The sequence below is a fragment of the Miscanthus floridulus genome, chromosome 7, assembly GCF_019320115.1.
Source record: "Miscanthus floridulus cultivar M001 chromosome 7, ASM1932011v1, whole genome shotgun sequence".
Taxonomy (NCBI): domain Eukaryota; kingdom Viridiplantae; phylum Streptophyta; class Magnoliopsida; order Poales; family Poaceae; genus Miscanthus; species Miscanthus floridulus.
In genome coordinates, this window is record NC_089586.1 from 92,895,783 (window position 1) to 92,911,348 (window position 15,566).

The window sequence follows — 15,566 nt, forward strand, 5'->3', positions numbered from 1 at the left end:
TTATAGGCCAAGGGAAAGCACGGGTTACAATGGGAGAAAAAAGGAGAATGAGAGGCAAAGGAAGTCCTTCAGGGTCACCGGGCCTTCCTTTTCCTCTATGCGTTCCCCGCTGACATGGTAGTGGTGACACGGATAGCTCCACACCAGGTGCCTGTCCACGGATAATGCCATGCCCTGGCATTATCAGTGGGTCATCACGTCCCACTCTGCCTTGGTGGGCGGCGTGACGCACCATCATGCTGATCAACGGCCGTATAGGGAGTAGGTAGCATAGTGACCACGCATCAGTCACTGTGAGCGATGTGAGTTCCCTAGAATGACATGTCGTCGGGATAGGTCATGCTGAGACATGACTGCTCCCTGCACAATGCCAGAAGTTTGACCTTGGGTCATACTTTCTGGACCATAGTGGTTGACGACAGCGTGAGCTTCCGTTAGGATCTGTGCCTGAGGGATCAGGTGAGTCAGAGCCAGCCCTTAGACATCGGGCGAGGTGGAGCCAACACTCAGACATTGGGCGAGGCGGAGCCAACACTTAGACGTTGGGCGAGGCGGAGCCAGCACTTAGATGTCTGGCGAGGCAGAGCTAGCCCTTAGATGTCAGGCGAGGCGAAGCCAGCACTCGGGGGTTGGCCGAGGCAGAACCACCCCTCAGGGGTCAGCCGAGGTGGAGCCATCCTTAGGGGTCGGACAAGACAAAGCTCGGGGCCTCAGTGGTTGGCAAGAGCTAGAGCCAACCCTCGGAGGTCACCCGAGGCAGAGCCAACCCTCGGGGGTCGGACGAGGCTGAGCCAACCCTTGGGGGTCAGGCAAAGCAGAGCCCATCAAGAGGCGTAGTCATGCTCTTGACCACTCGGATGAATCAATGTTGATGGTTATTAGCTCCTCCTCTTTGGGTACCCTAGTATTAGTCCCCGATAGTAGCCCCCGAGCCCTCGGGCGATTCGGGTAGAATCACTTGGGTGGGTGTAGCCCCTGAGCCTACAGAGGAGTAGAATACACCTTCAGAGGTTTTTCCAAAAGGGAGGACTCTGAGGGCCCTGGGCTTCTTTTGTTGCCCACCTGTGTGGACGGTGATTCCTTCTTACCGAGGTTGGACCCTTCATGGGTATGGCCATGAGATTTGGTGGTTCATTTAGCTAGATAGTTCAATTGGGGTCCCGGCATCCTGTTCGCGGGGATCCGGCTAGGGTCAGCCTGGATGAGCCTCGATCGTAGGATGAGATGCTCGTGGTGCTCGTGCGCCCAGGTACTAGCCGCTTGTAGGCACATCCCTTTCCATCCCTTATCTTAAGGGTGTTTGGAGCGGCTGTCGAACCTGTTGATGGGACAACCTTCGAACCCCTAGGACTAGGCGAGCCATAGAGGTGTTTTTTGATCCGTATTCCTCTTACTTGAGAAGAGTTGTGGCCCGCCCTTGGAGGCAAGACATCCGACGAGTCTTCCAAGGGAAAGGATCGGGATTGCGTGTGCATATCCCATGGTGTGACATTATGGTAGATCATGGCAGGCGCGGAGATCTAGGCGAACAGTTGGTTTCCTCGCATCCGTGGCCCCTATAAAACCAAAGGGTTCACCCCCAGGGTTTCATACCTTGCCTTCTTGCCTTTGCATCTGTAACCTCCGCCGCCAATCGCCTAGGCTTCCTGTGTCCGTGTCCCAGCCACCGTCAAGCTCGCATCCACCCGCCGCTATCTTCCAATGGATCCGTGGTGCCGCTCTGACATCACCTTCCAGCGTATGGAGGTCCTCGTCTGTCACGACCTTCTCTGTGCACGGAACTCAGTCGAGGAGTGGTTGCTGCCCGGTGAGGAGGAGATGTCGTCACCGCTCAATGTCTATGTGGTGTCTTTCGCGCACTTCCATGAGCGCGGGTTCGCTGCCCCCACTCATAGATTTCTCCGAGGGCTGCTGCACTACTATAAGATCGAGTTGCAGCACCTCAATCCCAACGGGATCCAACACATGGCGGTGTTCATCACTCTGTGCGAGGGATTCCTGGGGATCAGTCCCCACTTTGATCTATGGGGGCACTTCTTTGCCATCACCCTCCAAAAGAAGAGGGAGAAGGGAGGTAGGCAGGAGCTGCATACGCCGATGGGATGCATTGGCATCCACCTCCAAAACAATCGGGTCGGCGAGTACCCGTCGATGCGGCTGTCGACCTCCAACAAGGGGTGGCATTCTTAGTGGTTCTATCTCAAGAACGACGCTGCCACCCCCCTGCTAGAGTTCACCAGGCGCCTAGTCGAAGAGGCCCTAGATTTGTGGAGGAAGTGGGGTGTCCCAAAGAAGGACAAAAAGAAGATCTAGGACCACCTTGCCATGATCTGCATCCTAAAGGAGAGTGGCCTAAAGGGGTCAGGCATCACCGGGGCCTACCACATGAGGTGGGTGGCACCATTGATGAGACGGGTGCTTCCGCTGTATGCGATGGCGCCTAAGGCGTCATTCAACAGGAGGGCGCTTGCCGAGGGAGCGCTCTCCCCCTCCGAAGTCGTGTAGCGCATTAAGGAGGCGATGGAGCCTTCATGGGATGACGCGAGCGCCCCCTTGATTTCATGTACCTAGTGCTGTGGCATCCTCCGATGCGGGTAGAACCAGGCTACGTCGTCTTCGTAAGTTTCCTCTCCTCATGCCTCCTCGTCAATTGATCTCCCGACCTCTTGATACTAACATCGAGATGGGGAGCCAGCCAAGGGACCTCGTCCTCATGGATCACCCGGCTCTGTTGCCGAGGGATTCGTCCTTGAGGGCGGTGAATCACACCGAGGGCGAGTGGCTTAGGAAGGGGAAGGAGGACAAGAGGAAGAAGAGACAGCGGAAGCTATAGGTGCGGGAGCGAGGGGAGGACATCGACAACGATGACGATGATGATGAGGAAGATGATGATGGGATAGTTGACGACATCAAGTGGGATGACCTAGAGAGCGAGGATGTGCTAACAAGTATCCACTCATCCTTGCAGGAGTCAGGACCCTTCCCATTCCATAGAGGGGAGGGCATGTCCATGGGGCTAGCGGAGACGGGCCATACTATCGGCCTGCCCTAGGAGCCAACAGGGGTGGGCGGATCTGCCACCGTGCCTGAGGTACCAGCGGAGGTGGGTGGCTCCGCCGTCGTGCCCCAAGATGCAAGGGGAGCGAGCCCCTCTACCTAGGAGCAGGGGGTAGGCTCGAAATGGCCTCGCCCCGATGAGGTGGAGCAGAGGTCTGGGTTTTCAACCCCTAAACATATCTGCCACCCAACAATGCCAATGTATGTCACCAGCTCCTCTATTTTTCTTTGTTTTTCTCGGTTTTCATCATGACTTATGCTTTTCATTCCTTGCAGTGTCGTGAGACGGCGCAATCCTTTGGCGCTGGCACCAAAGAAGAGCGTCGCCCTTCAAGTGGGGCGACAGCCGTCGGTTGGCGTCGCACTCGTTTTGGGGGGAGAGGCGCCGATGTGACCACATCGTCGGCCGGTCGGGCGCCGCCCATGGTGACGCCCGTGCCCTCGGTGGGACAAGCAGGCACAAGGGCTCAAGGGATGCCCTTGGAGGTCTCCAAGCATCCAACGACGGTGGCGACACAACTACCAATGATAGGGCGGATGGGGCTACCGACCGTGCTCATGGCGTCGACTGCGGTGGGCATGACATAGCCGGTCGTGACCCCACCAACATAGGTGGAGGTGCCAGCGGCTATGATAGGCGGGTCATAGCTAGGCGCTATCGTGGTGATGCCTAAGGTACCGGTGTGACCCGATGCATCGATAGCCCAGGCAACGGTGTCTAGTGTGGGCCGGACGGAGGGGGACATGGCCGAGGGGTCTCCGGACGTCGTGGTGCTGGGAGAGAGGTCGGCACCCCTACCGCTGACCCCTTCTGTCGCCGGAGGAGGCGTCCTGGCAAGAATGTCGCGGCGAGAGGGCTCGGTGGCGCTTGGAGTCAGCTCTGGCCCTGACGTTGGTGGGTGGCGACTTGGCCACGCAGGGCAAACCCCTGCTCTAGTGGACAAATCTAGTGGACCCAGCGTCGATGCTCTTCACCCTCGATGCCACCGCCGAGAGCATGGAGCGGGAGAGCCTCGATGTGGGAGTCACATCCATGCTCAAAGCTCTAGACCATGCCCGGGGTGCCTTGGCTGACGTTGTTGTTCCTGCTGGCCAAGTACTTGCTTGATCCTGCTTCTTGCCTTTTCCTTTCTCCACATATTTTTGTATTCTGACCATCATCTTCTTTTAGTCGCTCATCGCTCGTAGCCGGGGGAAGTCGCGGTTCCTTCATGAGCAAAAGGGAACCTAGGACCGCCTCATCGAGGAGGCACGACTACATGGGGAGGTGATGGCTTAGCTTGCTGTCGCTCAGCAGAAGGTGGCCGAGATGACTCCCCTTGCCGAGGAGGCGAACAATCTCTGATTGTAGGTGGCCAAGGCCCGTCATCATGCGAACGAGGCCAAGAGGGCGTTCGAGGCCCTATCGGCGAGGTCGCGAAAGCACAATGAGGAGGCCACTAAGGTTAGGAGGGAGTGGGATGAGCTGCTCCAGAAGGACGCCGAGACCCACCGGTCGATCTTCAACCTTCTGGTCGAGGTTGAGACAGAGCGGGAGTTGAAGCTAGGAGCTAAGGTGAAGCTCGTGGACCTAGAGAAGAAGGCGAGTCTAGACGCTACGGTGGTCACCCAACTACGCAAGGAGCGGGACAAGCTGCTCCAAATCGTGGAGAGGCTCTGCTCAGAGCATGGCGTGGCTCGCGAGGAGCGCGACCAGGCCCTTTGAGAGCACGATGACATGCAGCAGATGATCGGCTCCCTCTAGGCCAAGCTTGGAACCACAATGACCTAGAGGCTACCGGCTGAGGGCATCTCTCTAGGCCGTGGACCTCGCCGAGGTGAGGAGGAACCTTCAGGCGGAGAGCGATGAGCTTAGCATCCTAAGCGCCGCCCTTGGAGTGGTCTGCGATGACTTAGAGGTGGTGTAGTCGAAGGGGACTAGTTCGCTTGTGGCCCATGCCGTTGAGATCACGGTGCGGGTGTGCCAGCTCAAGAGGAATGCCCTTCATGCCGGGGTCAACCAATCCTTCATGATTGCTCATTCTCATTATGGGGACAGCATCGACCTAGAGATGATGAGCCTCGGTTTCATGCCTGGATACGAAGCCCATGAGCTGAGACGGCGGTGGTTCCCCTTTTGCCGAACCTAGCAGACAAGATAGAAGACATAGTTCCCCCCATAGGGGTTAGTTAGTCAGATAGGTCATGTAATCATTCATGTAACAAGCAAACAAGCTCTGACCCTTCTATACTATCGAACAAACTTATCATTTTGTTTTGTTTGATTGAGTTTGTTTTTCTTCCCTTTTTATGTGTGAAAAGGAGTTCGTGTGTTCCGACCCTTCCGTTTGTTAAGACCATAGGGCCCGAAGTGCAAGAGGGAAACTCTGATTATGCTGGTAAGCAACAGTGCCATAGCCGCAGGGGCATAGATTTCTCGTAGTTCGACCAGCCATGCTCAATCGTTCGTTTCCACAGACCTTGCCACTAGGTTTAATGTGAGGGAAAGGTTGGGTGCAGGAACTGTTTCAGAAAGGGTGTATTTATGCCCTTATCAGCCCCCGAGTGAGGCCTGACCCCTTGCCATTGCTGGGGTCGGGTTTCACTAAAGATCAAGGAGAAGATAGTGAAACTAGTAGGAGATAGCGTCTCTTGTTTTCGCACGTACTTCCCCCCTTAGGTTCTTAGCCATTGTTCTATGATCACATGTTCAGTCTCCTTGCAAGTCCAACTTTCCTCGAGACCCCACGCATAGTAGGGGTTTGGTCGAGGGTTGGCTCGTCTTTGTGATTGTCACTCCATCCGTGGTTCCACAATCGAAGGGGTTGAGCAAACGTCACTTGCCTCGATGGCTAGAGTGACGTGCTCGATGAGCTCACTAATGGGCATGTTCGAGTGGAATCCGGGTCTATCATTTGTGATAGGGTCGGCAAAGCCCTCATGTGGCATTCTGCTGCTCCTTAACCCACCTTCCAACAGATGCCCCCTTAATGGGGATTCTATGGGCTTGGCTAGAGGTCAGGATCGAATGAGAAGGTCGAGATGACCCCGTTTGCTTCTAGGCAGGTCAGGCGAAGGCCACTGGGGCACATATATGTTTTCTCCCCTGGCTCTTGTTCGATGCGAGGCAGCCTCGAGCCCTCCGTGTGCCGGCCTTTGAACCTCGGTCTCCCAATTTTAGGATTGGGTGGCTTGAGCCCCTGAGTCCCATGAAGCACGGTAGGGGTCGGCCGTGTTTCATGCGTCACCCCATCCTCGGTTTCTGCAACTGGAGGGATTAGCTAACAACACTTGCCTCGATGGCTCGAGTGTCGCGCTCGGTGAGCTCGCTAATGGGCATGTTCGAGTGGAATCCAGGTCCATCATCCGCTGATGGGGTTGGCATAGCCCTCATGTGGCATTCCACTGCTCCTTAACCTACCTCCCGATAGATGCCCGTGTCACTCCGGAGAGCAACCCAGGTGGCCCGTTGGCCCCTCCTCGATGGAGATTCTGTGGGCTTGGCTCGAGGTTAGAATCAAACGAGAAAGGTCGAGATGTCCCTGTCCGCTTCCGAGCGGGATAGGGCAAGGCTGTTGGGGCTTATCTCGGTTTTACTCCCCTGGCTCTATTTGATGCGAGGCAGCCTCGTGCCCTCCGTGGGCCAACCTTCAAACCTTGGTCGGTCACCGCTCATATCGAATGAGATGACTACCGCTTCATGACGCGACGTGAAGCGTTGTGATGCAGCAATTGCATATGCAATGCTCTGATATATGGGATGAATGAATGGATGAATGGATGAATGAATTTATGAATGAATGCATGAGAATGGATGAATAAATGATCATGTAATGGAAAAAGAAAGGTAGGAATCGATAAAGTTACCTAGATAGCTCAAGTGACGGGTTTGGGGAGCTCTTACCGGATATGTCCTTGTGGGGTCTGAGTCCGACGTTTGTGACAGAGCCGGCGTAACCTTCATGAGGCATCCCAATTCTCCATACCCGTCTCTTGGCAGTGGTCGGAGCCATCCGATCAACCTGGGTGACCTGTCGGTCTCACCTTGATGGAGATTCCACAAGTGGGCCTCTCCGAACCCTTCTCGAGAAGGTGGAGGCTAAAGCTCAGGGTGCGTGGACAAAGCCTTTGATCATGCTAGTGGGCGAAGATTGTTTCATAGCCGCTGGGGCATAGGTTTCTAGCGGTCCTACCAGGCTTACTCAGAGTTTGTTTCTGCACCCTCTGCCTCTAGTTTTTAAATGTAAGGAGGGGTCAGGCATGGAGAATGTCTACCGAATAGACACTCTTGCCAGCCCTAGAGCGATGTTTGACCCCCTACCATTGCTGGGGTCAAAGGCTCGGTAACAAAATTAATGCGTGAAGTCTCTCGGCAATGGCTTGAGCCGTTCGATCGACCTAGGCATAGGTTTTACCTCGATGGTAAGAGTGATGGGTTCAGGAAGCTCTCACCGGATGTGATCGAGCGGGATCCGAGTCCGTCATTCGTGACGGGGTCAGCATAACCCACATGGGGCATCCTGCTGCTCCCTATCCATTTCACGATATTAGTCAAGCTGTAAGATCGACTTGTGTTACTTGCCGAGACAAGGTTTTCCTGTGGACATAGAGGATGAGAACATCCCACGCAAAAAATTAGTTAGGCAGATAAGTTAGGCGGAGAACTTGTAACAAACGGACAAGCTCTTAAATTTCGTTATAGCAAATAACTTTTTAGTTCTTCTCCCCTTTTTGTATTAAAAGGTTAGTGCATTCTGACCCTTTCCACCATTAAGGTCGTAAAGCTCGGGGTGCGGGTGAGCAAATTCTGATCACGCTAGTGAGCAAAGGCGCCGTAGCCGCTGGGGCATAGGTTTCCCACAGTCCGACCAGTTATACTCAGAGCGTGTTCCCGCAAACCTAGTTCCTAGGCCTTAACGTGAAAGGGGGTCAAACACAGAGAATGTTTGCTAGGCGGATAAACTTTTAAACGCGTACCGACCCTTTCCATGGCTAAGGCCAAAAAGCCCAGGGTGTGGAAAAGAAGCTCTGATTATGCTTGCGAGCAAAGGCGCCATAACCGCTGGGGCATAGGTCTCTCACAATCCGACCAGTTATACTCAGAGCCTGTTCCTGCGACCCTAGCTCCTAGGTCTTAACATGAGAAAGGGACGGACATAGAGACTGTCTACAAGATAGATATGCTCTTATTAGCCCCCGAGTGAGGCCCGACCCCCTACCGTTGCTGGGGTCGGGTGTCACTAAAGATTGGGGAGTTCGATAATGATACTGATAAGAGAAAGTGTGCATTTATTAAGGATAAAAGCGACATAGCTGCATGATGTTCTAAGCATTGGCGAAGACCCCGCCGTTGATGGTCTTGAGCTTGTAGGCACCTGGTCGGACCACCTCCACGACGATGTATGGTCCCTCCCATGTAGGAGAGAGCTTGTGGCGGTCCTTGCTACTCTGGGCAATGTGGAGGACTAGGTCTCCCACGTTGAAGGCCCGACCCCACACTCATCGCCTGTGGTATCGTCGCAACGCCTGCTGATATTTAGCTGAGCGGAGGAGGGCAACGTCGCGTGCTTCATCTAGTTGGCCCATGGCATCCTTGAGGGACACCTTGGCCCCTGTTCATCATACACCCTGACCCTTGGCGCTCCATAGTCGAGGTCAATCGGAAGGACGGCCTTGGAACCGTAGACCATGAAGAATGGCGTGTAGCCGGTGGCCCAGCTAGGGGTCGTCCTTAGGCTCCAAAGCACCATGGGAAGCTCGGCAACCCACTTTGTGCCAAACTTGCCCAACTGGTTGAAGATCCTAGGCTTAAGACCCTATAGAACCATGCCATTTGCGCACTCGATCTGCCCGTTCGTGTGGGGGTGCGCCACAGTAGCCCAATCGACCCGGATGTGGTATTCATCGCACAATCGAAGGAACTTCTTTCTGGTGAACTACGTGCCATTGTTCGTGATGATGGAGTTTGGGACTCCAAAGCGATGGACGATGTCAAGGAAGAATAGCATGGCCTGCTCGGACTTGATTGCGGAGATTGGTCGAGCCTTTATCCACTTTGTGAACTTGTCTACGGTGACAAGCAAGTGGGTGTAGCCCCCGGGTGCTCTTTTGAGAGGTCCGATCAGATCGAGCCCCCAGACTATGAACGACCATGTCATGGGGATCGTCTGGAGCGCTTGGGCGGTAGGTGAGTCTGCTGAGCATAGTACTGACACCCTTCATAGGTGCGCACGATCTACTCGACATCGGCTATGGTGGTTGGCCAGTAGAAGCCTTATTGGAACATGTTTTCGACTAGGGTCCTAGGCACGACATGGTGACCATAGACCCCACCGTGGATATCACTCAGCAAATGCTTCCCTATTCAATAGGGATGAAGCGCTACAGGATCCTGATGTGGCTTCGCTGGTAGAGTTTGCTCTCTACAAGGACAAAGGACTTGGCACGACACACAAACCATTGAGCCTCCATCTTGTCCATCGACAATTACTCATGGAGGAGGTAGTCGAGGTAGAGCATCCTCCAGTCGACCAAAGGGTTGGGCTCTGTCATTGGATCCTCTTTGAGCTCCATGACTTCGAGGCTAGATGGAACTGACGGTTGGTCAGCCCCCGAGCCTAGGGTGGGTGGACCATCACCGGCTTGCTCCAACCCCTCATAGCAAACCGAGGGCTTGTGCTGGTCGGTGGCGAAGATGCCCTCCGGCACCGGCTCTCGGCCAAACGCCGCTTTTGCCAGCTGTCGGTGTTTTGGACTGGCGGACCCTCAACCAACTAGTAAATTTGTACTGCATGTTCCCAATCCCAGATGGTGATGCAAAGAGACACAAGGTTTATACTGGTTCGGGCAATGGGTGCCCTACGTCCAGTCTGAGAGTTCGATCTTGTATTCCTTGCACCGAAATGCTCATAGTAGGGGGTTACAAGCAGGGCGAGAGAGGGAGCTTGTCCCAGGTCTCCGTGTAGAGCGGCATGGATTGCTTGAGATGTTGATCTCAAGCAGCGGGGAAGCTCATGTGTTCGTCCGTGCATTTATGCGTGAGTTCATCGCGTGGGCGTAGGCCTAATCGTAAGTCTCCGATCCTAGAAACAGCCCTGGTCCCTCCCTTTTATAGTTGAAGGGGAGACAAGGGTGATACATGCACTATCTACACGGCATCGTGCGGACGGAGGTGGCATGTCCGAGCCCTATAGCCTGTTACTGTGGCGGCGTGGGCGACGGAGTGGTCTCATCCTTGAAGTACTGGGTCGACGCGTCGGTCACATCCGATCCTGTGTGTCGTGGGAGCTCCAGTGTTATCTCGAAGCGAGTGTGGTGGTCGGTGTGCTGGTCACTGTGTGTTGACTGCGTGAGAAGCCGAGGCTCAGTTGGTGCTGAGGTCGAGTCATCGTGGGAGGCTCGGCAGACGTGAATCCCGGGGTTGCCGAGACCCTGAAGTAGATTGCCGAGGCTTGGAGGGAGTAGCTGGTCTCATACGCTGATTCTGAGGCTATGGTGACCTAGACTTGACTCCGCATGCCGTGTTGTCTCTGGGGCAGGGGTTAGGTGGCACAGTGTGGTGCAGGTGCTGATCGTGGGCACAGCACCAGAGCACAGTGGCCGGTAATCCCCGCTGCGCCCTGTCCAGGTCGGTATGGCGCTGATGCAACTTCTTGTCTCATCGGCCACTCTGCAGTGTCGAGCCGTCGTTCGGCTGATATCGCGGGAGTAGTTGGCGCATTAATGGGACGCGACACGCTGTCGGGGAGACTGGTCGAGGCGGAAGTGACGGGTTGTTGCCGAGCCGGCCTCGAGCGATACGGAGAATCGCTGTCTCGTCCGAGGCTTCACGCGTGGGGCCTCGGGCGAGACGGAGATTTGGTTCCTCATTGAGGCCTCCCGTGCAAGGCCTCACATGAGGCAGAGATTTGGCAGGCCGTCGAGGCCTCCCGTGCGAGGCCTCGTGCGAGGCGGAGAGCCGGTGGGCTCGGACAATGCCGGAGGTCAACCGATGGTTTACCTTTTGGCTTTGTCTTTGATAGGGCTTAAGTGATTCTTTCGGTAAACGTTCAGGGTACCCTGTTTCATGGTACCCGACACCAGCGTGCCGGCCGGCTCATTGAAACGCCTTGAAATGTGGTTGAGCTCAAGGCCATCGAACTTGTCCTCTAGCTGGCGGGCATCTCAACAGTATGCAGCCATCTTGGCATTGTGGCAGCTCGACTCCTTCAAGACTTGGTGGATGACCAGCTAGGAGTCACCCTAGATGTCAAGGCATAGGATGTCCAACTCGATGGCGATGCATAGGCCATTGATGAGTGACTCATATTCGGCCACATTGTTGGAGGAGGAGAAATAGAGATGAACCATGTACCTCATGCGTACCCCGAGGGGTGACACAAAGATCGGCCCCATGCCGGCGCCTTTCTTCATCAGCGAGCCATCGAAGTACATCGTCCAGTACTCTTGGTCGACGACCGCTGGTGGCATTTGGACCACAGTCTACTCTGCTAAGAAATCAGCCAACACCTAGGAATGAATTGGCCGTCCAGAGGCATACGTAATGCCCTGACCCATTAGCTCGAGTGCCCACTTCATGATTCTTCCCATGGCATCCTAGTTTTGGATGACCTCGCCGAGGGGAAGGACGTCAAGACTGCCACCGGATGTTACTCAAAGTAGTGGCGTAGCTTCCTCTTGGTGATGAGGATGGCGTATAGGAGCTTCTGGATTTGGGTATAGCGGGTTTTAGAGTTGGATAGGACCTCACTAATTAAGTACATGGGGTGCTATACTTTGAGGGTGTGCCCTTCTTCTTCTTGCTCCACTACCAGGGTGGCACTGACCACTTGCGTGGTGGCCACGATGTAGAGCAAAAGGGGTTCTCTGTCGATCGGAGGAACTAGGATTGGAGCCTTTGTTAGAAGCTGCTTGACCGTGTCAAGTGCTTCCGAGGCCTCAGACATCCATTCAAAGTGGTCGGCCTTCTTCAGAAGTCAATTAAGGGGGAGACCTCATTCACTGAGGTGCGAGATGAAGCGGCTGAGTGCGGTGAGGCATCCTATAACTCGTTGTACCCCTTCATGTTCTGAATCGACCCCATCCTTGTGATGGCTAAGATCTTCTCCAGGTTGGCTTCGATGCCACACTCAGAGACAATGAAACCGAGCAGAATACCCCTTGGGACCCCAAAAATGCACTTCTCGGAATTGAGCTTGATGTCGTTTGCTCAGAGTTTAGCGAAGGTCTGCTGAAGGTCAGCTATGAGCTTGTTAGCCTGTTTGGACTTGACCACGATGTCGTCTATGTAGGCCTCAATGGTCCACCCGATGAGGTCTCCAAAACACTTGAGCATGCCATGCTGGTATGTAGCCCCAGCATTCTTTAGACCAAACAGCATTGTGGCATAGCAGAATGATCCAAAGGGGGTGATGAAAGATGTCATGAGCTGGTCGGACTCTTTCATCGTGATTTGATGGTACCTAGAGTATGCATCAAGGAAGCCGAGGGTTTCACATCCTGAGGTAGAGTCAACTATTTGGTCTATGCATGGCTATTGGCATGAAAATGTCGACACACGGTAAGCCAAAAGGATTTGCTTAGGATGAGCCTGGAGATCTGCTTGGCTTCAACACAGGGTTAACCGATCCTGTGAATTCCTCCCAAGACGTGCTAGTCAATTTGACCTACAATTGACAAGGAGAGAAAGTTTATTAGTAATTTAAGGTGGAACATGCTGGTCTTTGCCCAGATAGTTCCTAGTGTGCCGCTTCAGGAGCAGCCAGACGGAAAAATCGACTAAATAGCCGATATGCACAGAAATCGGCTGTTAAGGACTGTAAAGCTTATGGATCGCGATTGATTTTATGTTGATAGGTACAATGCCCGCAGATGTAAGTGAAATCATCTGCTAGGTGGATATTACCAGTGTGAATCATTGAGCCAATGAATCTAATCGAAAAGGATATAACATGCGAACAAATTGACTGTCTAATACAAATGGACCTACAAACGCTCTGAATCTAATCTGTTACCATCAACAGTGAGGTTCGACTAGATCGATGGCAGCTATGATGATAATAACAAACTAAAACCTTAGAATCTGTAAAACCATCTACACATCGATAGGCTTTCCAAAAGACACGCTATATATGTGAAAGCTCAAAGCGAATCGGCTGAAATAGCCGATTCAGGTGAAAAGGGACTACAACGTGTGAACAATCGACTATTTCACATGGACAAACATATGCACTCATCATACCTAACCTGCTATCTCTAATAGTGGGGTTCGACTGGATCGATGCAGCCATGATAAAGACAACAAATCAAACCTTTAAAGTAAACAGATCTATTCACATTCAACAGAATCATAGAGCCACGCTGTAGGTGTTAAAGCATAGGCAATTGGCTATTTAGCCAATGCAGGCATAGCAAACAGTTAAGGTCACACCTAATCAAGAACAAATCTACTAACTAGCATCCTCCAATCTACAGTGCCATCAGTAGGGATCGACCGGATCATTACAGCCATAATAGCGAGCTATAGACCAGATTTAACTAACCAGCAAACCTCTTCAAGATTATATGTGCCTTAATCGCATACTATGCATGATCAAGATCAAAGTAGAACAACCAATAAAACGTAACTCATCATTCATTGTAAGAGATATTGTGTTGTAACAAAGCAAATGATGGACTAAAAGGATATGAGGCTGATCTAGACCGATCTCGACCGGGCAAATTGATGTTGCTACAAACTAATAACAATAAAAACATTAGCAAGATCGGTAACTTAATGAATCTACTCGAAGGATGACACCCTTAGGTAGAGCTGATAACTTGACCTTAATCTAATTCGAGCAATGGAGGTCGACCGGATCCATGCAGCCATACTTGAACTAGACAAGAGTCGATAACTAGCATATACTAGAGTTCACAATGGAGGTCGAACTTAACCAATGTAGCCATACAAACAGAAGTATAAGCCATGACGGTACTTACATACAAGCCAGAGGTTGGCCAGACCGATGCAGCCCTGCTTGTTGAAGAACTCGCCGAGATCTACACTACTCCTACTCCTAAGGGTTGGCACGGAGCTGAAAAAATTAAATTGTATTTGATTGATTGGATGTCCTTTTACAATAGCCGGGGTCCAATATTTATTCCTAGAATCTAAGCATGAATCCTACTTACGCATGACCCATTACAATCTTTGGCATAAGAGAAAACATTCTTATTTTAAGATAACTTGAACCCTAATATTTCCCTTTTTGTAGAGTCTGACTTGTTTCTCCTAATGCCAACCATAGCCTTTTGTCGTTATCTGCTGGCGTCATCTGAAGAGAGCCGATTCCAGTGTTGCATTCGAACCAATTGATATTGGTGTAAACAGCGGCAAAGGAAATAGATCCTTTGGGCACGCTTTATTAAGACCCATGTAGTCAACACACATCCTCCATTTCCCACTCTTCTTTCATACAAGAACAGGATTGGCTAACCACTCAGGGTGGTACACTTCCTTGATGAATCCGACCGCCAAAGCTTCGCGATCTCCTTGCCGATGGTCCTGTGTTTTCCCATGTCAAAATGACATAGGCATTGCTTCACTGGCTTGGAGCCTAGGCAGATCTTCAAGGCATGCTCGACGACTTCCCTTGGAATGCCTGGCATGTCTAAGGGTTTCCACGCAAAGATGTCTCTGTTGGCGCGGAGGAAGCCGACGATCATGCTTTCCTATTTGGAGGAAAGCGTGGTGCCAATGCACACCACTTTGCCCTCGGGGTTGCTAAGGTCTATAAGGACTTCCTTGGAGCCCTCCACTGGCTCGAAAGACCTAGTCGACCACTTGGGGTTGAGTGCTTCATCGGCGACCTCTTTGTTGATGGCCGCGAGCTCTCCGGAGGCGACGATTGCTATGGCGTGATCATAGCATTCGACCTCGCAGTCGTAGGCGTGCTAGAAGGAGGTGCCAATAGTGATGACCCCACCTAGGCCTAGCATCTTTAGCTTGAGGTAGGTGTAGATGGGGACGGCCATGAACTTCACATAGCATGGTCGTCCTAGGATGGCATTGTAGGTTCCATGGAACCCAACCACTTTGAAGGTGAGGGTTTCTATCCTGTAGTTGGACGGACCCCCAAAGGTGATGGGCAGATCGATCTGCCCAAGTGGCAAGACCTGCTTTCTAGGCATGATGCCATGGAAAGGCGCTCTGATCGAACGGATGCACGCTCAGTCGATGCCCATAGCATCGAGCATCTCGACGTACATGATGTTGAGTCTGCTGCCTCCATCCATCAGTACCTTGGTGAGCCGCTTTATGTCGACAATCGGGTCAACCATGAGTGGGTATCTCTTAGGTTGTAGGATGTTCTCTGGGTGGTTGGTCTGATTGAAGGTTATGGTAGACTCTGACCATCGGAGAAAGGCGAGCATGGTCGGCTTGGTCGTATAGACCTCACAACGCATGAGCTTTTAACAACGCTTGGAGTCAAAGGCCGCTGACCCTCCGAAGATCATGAGACAGCCATCTAGCATTGGAAAGCCGCCAT